Genomic DNA, 8258 nt, shown 5'->3' on the forward strand with positions numbered 1-8258 from the left:
ACTTTAAAAGATACTGGAAAACTATCACGTGTATCTAAACAGCCAATCATGAAGCCAGCGTGTGTAATAATGTACAATGAATGTAAAAAAGGTGTAGATTTTAGTGACCAAATGACCGCCTACTACTCAACTCTCTTAAGAGGATTAAAATGGTTTCGCAAGCTGATGATGAGTCTGTTATTTGGAACTTGCTTAGTGAATGCTTGGCTTATACATAAAATGAAAAATGAGGACCAAATAACACTGTTAACATTCCTGGAGTCTATAATTCAATCTCTTACGAAGATATCTTTTACTGACTCGCACAACAACGAATCAAAAAAGCGAATAGCTCACACTTTAATAAAAGCAGAAAAATTTAAGAAATGCCATTTTTGTTATAAAGATTTGAGAAAAGAATTTAGCAGCCGTGAGAGTGATAAAAAGGTAAAAAAAGTTCGCACTTATTGCCAGGATTGCCAAAAACCAATGTGCTTAGACTGTTATAATAAAGTACATGACAAATAAGCATAGCATACCTATCATTTCATGTATCATTTACATTTAATTAAATTTAAAAAATAAAAAAATATAAAATATAAAAAATAAAATAAAAAAATAAATAAATGAAGATATAAAAAAGATTATACATATATGTATGGAAAAAAAATAACATTTCAATGACTAAGAGTGTTCTTTGAGTTCCTTATATTTTTGTGATAGTTAAAATACTTAATAAAAATATAATTTCATATCATAACTTAATACTTTAGTCAATCATGCAAAATTTTAAAATTAGGATGAAAATATGTTGTTTGTTACATAGGTACTTAATAGTAATTGTTTTGTTCTTTTATTTAGACTAAATATGCGATCGTACTCTTATTCTTACTCTCAAAGTTACTTCAATATATTCTTTGTCATTGTTAGGATAACCAAAAACCAATGTGTGTGCTATAATAAAATACTTACTTGTAAATTAAGAAATTAAAGAAAAATAGGTATATAAAAAGTAAGAAATATCTCAAAAACTAAGAGCGATGTTTAAGTTCCTTTTATTCTGTGATTTTTACAAAAAAGGTTATTAAAATACTTAATGAAAATATTATTTTATATTAAGTATCTACTACTTTTGTTAATTAAGTAAAATTTAATGATTAAAATAAGGATGAAAATATTTTGTTTGTTACATACATAAAGATAATTGTTTTTATTTCTCATTTTATAATTTCTTTATTATTTTTCTTGTCATCAATCCTGACGATTGCCAAAAACCAATGTGTTTAGACTATTTTAATGAGGCACATGTAAAATAAGCAATTAAAATTAAATTAAAAAAAATTATGTTAATAAAGTTAAAAAAAAAGTAATTAAAAGTTGATTAGATACTTAAATACTTAGCAAAAACATAATTTTTAAAACTTAAGTACTTAATTTTTTTGTCCAATTAAGCAAGACTTTATAATTGAATAAGATTTTTTTTGTTACATACTTACTAATAATTGAGGAGGTGAAGAACAGAAGGTGAGATTTATATATTTGGGCTATGTGTAAATGTCACCTTTTGTTCCTAATCTTCTCAATTGTATTGTTTTTATTTTTTTTACTTAAGACTAATATAATTTGTTAGCTTGCTCTCGTTTAATAGTTTCTCCACTATATTTTTTGATTTAGCATGCTTATGATTAGTAAATTGATCTCAATAACTAAGTCTGATCTTAAGTTCCTATTATATTTGTTTTTTAAAAAACAGGAATTTGTAATACTGTTTTATTTTCTTTTTGTTTTTAATGATTATTATTTTGTTAATTATGCATGTTGAAATATTAATAAATATTATTTCAAGTTTATGTCGCCTTTTCATATTTTACGAGTGTACCTCATCACTAGCGTTCTATCTATTCTACGCGGCACGGGAAGTAATTTCCCGTAAAATCACCGATTTTGAAAAATGCCTATAACTTTTAAAATATCGTACGGAATCCCGGGCGACGCCAACTGTATATACACAAGGATATAACCTATCGATTCGTTCAAAAATTTTGTACTTGCGATGAGTTTCCATGTCTCCAAGGACCTTTGAAGTCAGGACCTGATACGGGAAAATGAAGGTCGTAACGCACAGCTGGCATTCTTGCTACGAGAAATATATGACTCGTACAGCACTGGCAGTAAGTCTTAGTCTAGCGCCAACGCAGTGAAGGTGCAAAATATGGTCCCGGAAATGATACTTACAGTTCCTTCTAGCTTAATGGGTGATATTATTTTATTTAAAACTATTGACGAAGGCATTGATAAATAACAACAAGCATTAGAAATGCTTAGAGAACCTAAACTTACTTTTAATTTCACCAGACTAGATTAGAATATCTTGACTATGAAATTTCATCATCTTGCTTGTAAAGCTTGCATTGAAAACACTGAGGCTGTTGCATCCGATGAGAAATAAATGGCAAATTATTATTATGACGTACAAAAAATTGCAATGTATAAGGTTCAAAGCACAAGAATATTATATAATATTGAATACAGACTTTTAAAAATGTTTAATACAGCAGCATAATGGTAGTACTGCGTGATGCTCGATGGAAAGTTTCCCATAGGTTATAATGACAAAGTGCTAGGATATGACCGCAATGAAGTAAGCAGTGTAGATAGTACACTAAGCTCAATACAAATGTATATAATAGCGACAGTTGAGAAAATGAAACCTTGAATAACATTTTCAGTTCCAACCAATGATAAATTTAGTGAGGAATTTAATACAAACACAGATTCATATGAATAATCGATTGTTTTAAAATGGTCTAGAATGTAAATCCGTAGGCTTAGATTGTTCTTGTCCTTTATAAAAATGCTAGTTAATTCAAATTCTGAAGTCTTAATGTAATTGGGTAGATACATAAAAGTTCATTTTATTTTATACATTAGTAAAACTAAAAGTAAACAAAAATCAGGTACCATAATGCTTTGATAAATGTTTAATTGCGATTTTGTTGCTGCTTTGTGTTTTCTTTCTGTTTCAGCAACAATCTATAATGATGATCAAGGCATAAATGCGCTACAATTAACGACTTATTAAAGATCATAGTTTAATAGAGAGATTAATGACTTACAAGAAACAAATGAGCTATTGAAATGATCAGAAGATATTATACCAAAATAAGAATGCTGCTATGACGTTGTGGATATGATAACGATTACAATAAGAGAATGAGACTATTAGTTTGCGACCATTAGGTTGGAGAGAGGGCCACCATGGCGCAAATGATATAGTTAAATAATGATGACACGTAATAATAAGCGAGTATATTTCTAAAGTTAAACACTGCATCTACTTATTTAAAGAACTCAGATACTGCTTAATTGTTTTTATTTTGTTCCTTTCAGGCATCATTGACATAATGATCATGGATATTTTACTGATGTCATGACGTTGTGGATATGATGACGATCACAATAAGAGATTGAGACTATTAGTTTACGACCATTAGGTTGGTGAGAGGGCCAACATGGCGTAAATGATATAGTTAATTAAGATGATGATTAAAATGATGATTAAGATGTTGATAAGAGAATGAGACTATTAAGTTTACGACCATAGGCTAGTGAGCGGGCTGCCATGGCGTAAATGATATAGTTAAACAATGATGTCAAGTAATAATAAGTGAGTATATTTCTAAAGTTGCACTACATTTACTTATTTAAAGAACTCAGATACTGCTTAATTGTTTTTATTTTGTTCCTTTCAGGCATCATTGACATAATGAGCATGGATATTTTACTGATGTCATGACGTTGTGGATATGATGACGATCACAATAAGAGATTGAGACTATTAGTTTGCGGCCATTAGGTTGGTGAGAGGGCCAACATGGCGCAAATGATATAGTTAATTAAGATGATGATTAAAATGATGATTAAGATGTTGATAAGAGAATGAGACTATTAAGTTTACGACCATAGGCTAGTGAGCGGGCTGCCATGGCGTAAATGATATAGTTAAACAATGATGTCAAGTAATAATAAGTGAGTATATTTCTAAAGTTGCACTACATTTACTTATTTAAAGAACTCAGATACTGCTTAATTGTTTTTATTTTGTTCCTTTCAGGCATCATTGACATAATGAGCATGGATATTTTACTGATGTCATGACGTTGTGGATATGATGACGATCACAATAAGAGATTGAGACTATTAGTTTGCGGCCATTAGGTTGGTGAGAGGGCCAACATGGCGCAAATGATATAGTTAATTAAGATGATGATTAAAATGATGATTAAGATGTTGATAAGAGAATGAGACTATTAAGTTTACGACCATAGGCTAGTGAGCGGGCTGCCATGGCGTAAATGATATAGTTAAACAATGATGTCAATTAATAATAAGTGAGTATATTTCTAAAGTTGCACTACATTTACTTATTTAAAAAACTCAGATACTGCTTAATTGTTTTTATTTTGTTCCTTTCAGGCATCATTGACATAATGATCATGGATATTTTACTGATGTCATGACGTTGTGGATATGATGACGATCACAATAAGAGATTGAGACTATTAGTTTACGACCATTAGGTTGGTGAGAGGGCCAACATGGCGTAAATGATATAGTTAATTAAGATGATGATTAAAATGATGATTAAGATGTTGATAAGAGAATGAGATTATTAAGTTTACGACCATAGGCTAGTGAGCGGGCTGCCATGGCGTAAATGATATAGTTAAACAATGATGTCAAGTAATAATAAGCTTGTGAACGGGCTGCCATGGCGTAAATGATATGATATGATGACGATTACAAAAAGAGATTGAGACTATTAGTTTGCGACCAATAAGTTGATGAGAGGGCCACTATGGTGGAAATAATAAAGTTAATAAGATTGTTGTGATCATGTGGGTGAGCGTGTCGCCATGACACAAAGTAGCCTAGCGAGCTTAGATAACATGTAAAGAGGAATCGTTAGTTATCATAAAGCTGTTGATATTTAATGTCGATGAATAGAAGATGTCTACAAATAGATGATGATTAGGAGAAGTTATAAGAAGCAAGAAATACAAGAATGAGGACATTCTAAGAAAAGGATGGCCGAAACGAAATAATTCTTCGAATGTTTCAATCAACCAAAGATGTGGTTTAATTAAAGACCATAATAGTGATCATGAGATTAAGATAAAACTATTAGTTTGATGGAATGAGAAACTTTTTCAAGAAAAGTTGAAATTCTTGAATGCAACAATCAACCAAAGAAGTTGCTTGATTAAAGCAGAGATGGTGATCATCAGATGGAGATAAAGCTATGAGTTTGATGCTAGCATAGCTAGATGATTCAAGTAAAGTTGAAACTCTTCGAATGCAACAATCAACCAAAGAAGTTGCTTGATTAAAGCAGAGATGGTGATCATCAGATGGAGATAAAACTATTAGTTTGATGGAATGAGAAACTCTTTCAAGGAAAGTTGAAATTCTTCGAATGCAACAATCGACCAAAGAAGTTGCTTGATTAAAGCAGAGATGGTAATCATCAGATGGAGATAAAACTATTAGTTTGATGGAATGAGAAACTCTTTCAAGAAAAGTTGAAATTCTTCGAATGCAACAATCAACCAAAGAAGTTGCTTGATTAAAGCAGAGATGGTGATCATCAGATGGAGATAAAGCTATGAGTTTGATAGAATGAGAAACTCTTTCAAGAAAAGTTGAAACTCTTCGAATGCAATAATCAACCAAAGAAGTGGCTTGATTAAAGCAAAGATGATGATCATCATATTGAGATAAAACTATGAATTTGATAATATGAGAAACCCTTTCAAGAAAAGATGAAATTCTTCGAATGCAACAATTAATCAAAGAAGTGGCTTGGTTAAAGCAAAGATGGTAATCATCAGATTAAGATAAAACTATGAGTTTGATGGAATGAGAAACTCTGTAAAGAAAAGATGAAATTCTTCGCATACAATCAACCAAAGAAAAATCAAAGAAAAGTTGGTGATAAGGCTATTTATTTATTTATTTATTAGGACACCAGAAAATTATAATATTAATACATTCTTAAATCTATATACACACACACACATTATTAAATATATAACTTATTAATTAGGTGTCACAACTTGTGCCAAAAGAAATAAAAAATAATTATTATTAAACAATAAAAAAGTTTACAATGTATAAAATTTATGCCTTAAAATAAAGTAAAATAAAAATACTAACTAGTTATTAATGAACAAATGGTGAAAATTGACTACAAGTAATGTGTAATAGTATGTAATATGAACCGATTTATGTCCTTAACAATTCTATTATTTGTTTCTTGAATTTTGGTAGTGTATTGTGGAAGATGTCAACCCCTTTACTGACTGTGTTGTAGGTTTTAGCTAATCTGGATATGGTGGAAAATTGTTTGAGGTTAGTTCTGGCTATGGGTTGGTGTAAAAGACCGGTAGCGTGGCGGGGAATTCTGCGTGGGACTTTTAACTGGAAGGCTTGTAAAAGTGGTGGGCAATCAATTATACTTCTTAGAGTCTTATAAAGAAATGTCATGTCGAGGAGTTTTCTGCGAGTCACTAGGCTAGTCATTTTAAAATATTTCAGTTTGTCATTATAGTTAGGAAGTCGTTTGTGTAGTTTGCACGAATATGCTAGGTGTCTCAGAAGTCTTTTTTGAACGCGTTCCATCCTCAACTGGTGAGTATTATAGTTAGGTGACCAAACCACACTACAATATTCCAGAATGCTTCGGATATAAGTATTGTAAATTTTTATCTTTGTGCTTGGCTTGAATATCTTACTATTCCGAATTAAAAACCCCAACATTTTTGACGCTTTGGTGACAACATTCTCAATTTGCGGAATAAATGTTAGTTTGCTATCAAATATTATACCAAGATCTCTTAATTCTGATAATTCATTAAGGACTGTGCCGTTAATTTGATATTGAGATTGAATAATGTTTCGGTTTCGAGTAAATATTATAGAATTACATTTTTTAGCGTTTAAGGTCATGTTATTAATACTGCACCAATTTGTAACAGCATTTAAATCATCTTGGAGTAAAGTGCTATCTGTTAAGCTTCTAACAGTTTTAGCCAATTTAAGATCGTCTGCAAAAAGATAGGCACTACTATGGTTAATACAAGCTATGATGTCATTAATAAATAAATTAAATAACCAGGGCCCAAGATGTGATCCTTGGGGAACTCCAGAAGTTGCTGTGTAACTGTCAGAATTAAATCCTTTTACTACTACATATTGAGTTCTGTTTTGTAAATATGACCTAAACCAATCTAAGATGGAGCCGCTTATCCCATAGACAGCTAATTTCTTAAGAAGTACCGTGTGACATACTTTGTCAAATGCTTTTGCAAAATCCATGTGAACAGCATCAACTTGGTTACCAGCGTCTACAGCATTGACTAGTTCGTTATGGTAAGTGACTAAGTTTGTACTTGTGGATCTTGAGGTAATGAAGCCGTGTTGTTGATTGATGAAGATATGTTTTGTATGATATTTTAAAACTGATCAACTATGAATTTGATGGAATGAGAAACTGCTTCAATGGAGCCTATTGAATGTCTGAGGACAGACATGAGGTCAGAATGGCCGACTGTTAGCGATTTTACCTTTGCCTAGAGTTGAATTAAAAAAAAGAAAAGACAAGGAGAGGGAGATGGGAAATGGCGGCAAGAAAAGCGGTCGATATTGATTCGAAGCAGAAAAGATTGGGATTTATTAATATGTTTTAAAGAAGTTAGTAGTTTATAATTAAAGTTAAAGTTTATCATGCATTGTATAGCGATGAAATAAAGTCAGTTCTTATGAGTTGAGGATATTTTTATTACATACAATTTACAATTTACATAACTTTGCTATTTCCAAAAATATTTTTAAAGAATTCATAGCAAAGATTATTCGTTTGGGACAAGGATTATTAAGTAGGTAGTGTATTAATTCAAAAAACAATAAACCAGTATAATTCTCAAGAAACCTAAAAAATTATACCAGAGGTCAGCAAAAAATGTTACCACAGGATGTACAAAGAGCTAAATATAGGTAGCGAAGGCAGTTTTACAAAACCTAGTCTTAAACACGGTATTCCAATAGGATCATTTGAAAACTGATTCCAACTAGAATCAAAAGTTCACGTTTATGTGAGTTTAAATATTGTTATAATAATATTATGATACCTATTTATTTAAGCATTTTCATAACACCACCTTTTATCTTTATTGTACCTTTTCTATTTCCTTTATTTATCTCTCCCACTGCCCAGGGTC

General features: G+C 31.0%; 1 long non-coding RNA gene across 2 annotated transcripts; it reads left to right on the forward strand.

The window, feature by feature from the left end:
* The first annotated feature begins 2446 nt into the window (after positions 1 to 2446).
* On the forward strand, positions 2447 to 4704 carry LOC123868892. Of its 2 annotated transcripts, none has more exons than XR_006796756.1 (3): positions 2447 to 3219; positions 3370 to 4559; positions 4670 to 4704. It is a non-coding gene; the product is annotated as an uncharacterized LOC123868892 (long non-coding RNA). The 2 variants fall into 2 exon arrangements; XR_006796755.1 differs by having other exon boundaries at positions 2447 to 2620; positions 2709 to 4559.
* Positions 4705 to 8258: the final 3554 nt, after the last annotated feature.

The sequence above is a fragment of the Maniola jurtina genome, chromosome 10, assembly GCF_905333055.1.
Source record: "Maniola jurtina chromosome 10, ilManJurt1.1, whole genome shotgun sequence".
Taxonomy (NCBI): Eukaryota; Metazoa; Arthropoda; class Insecta; order Lepidoptera; family Nymphalidae; genus Maniola; species Maniola jurtina.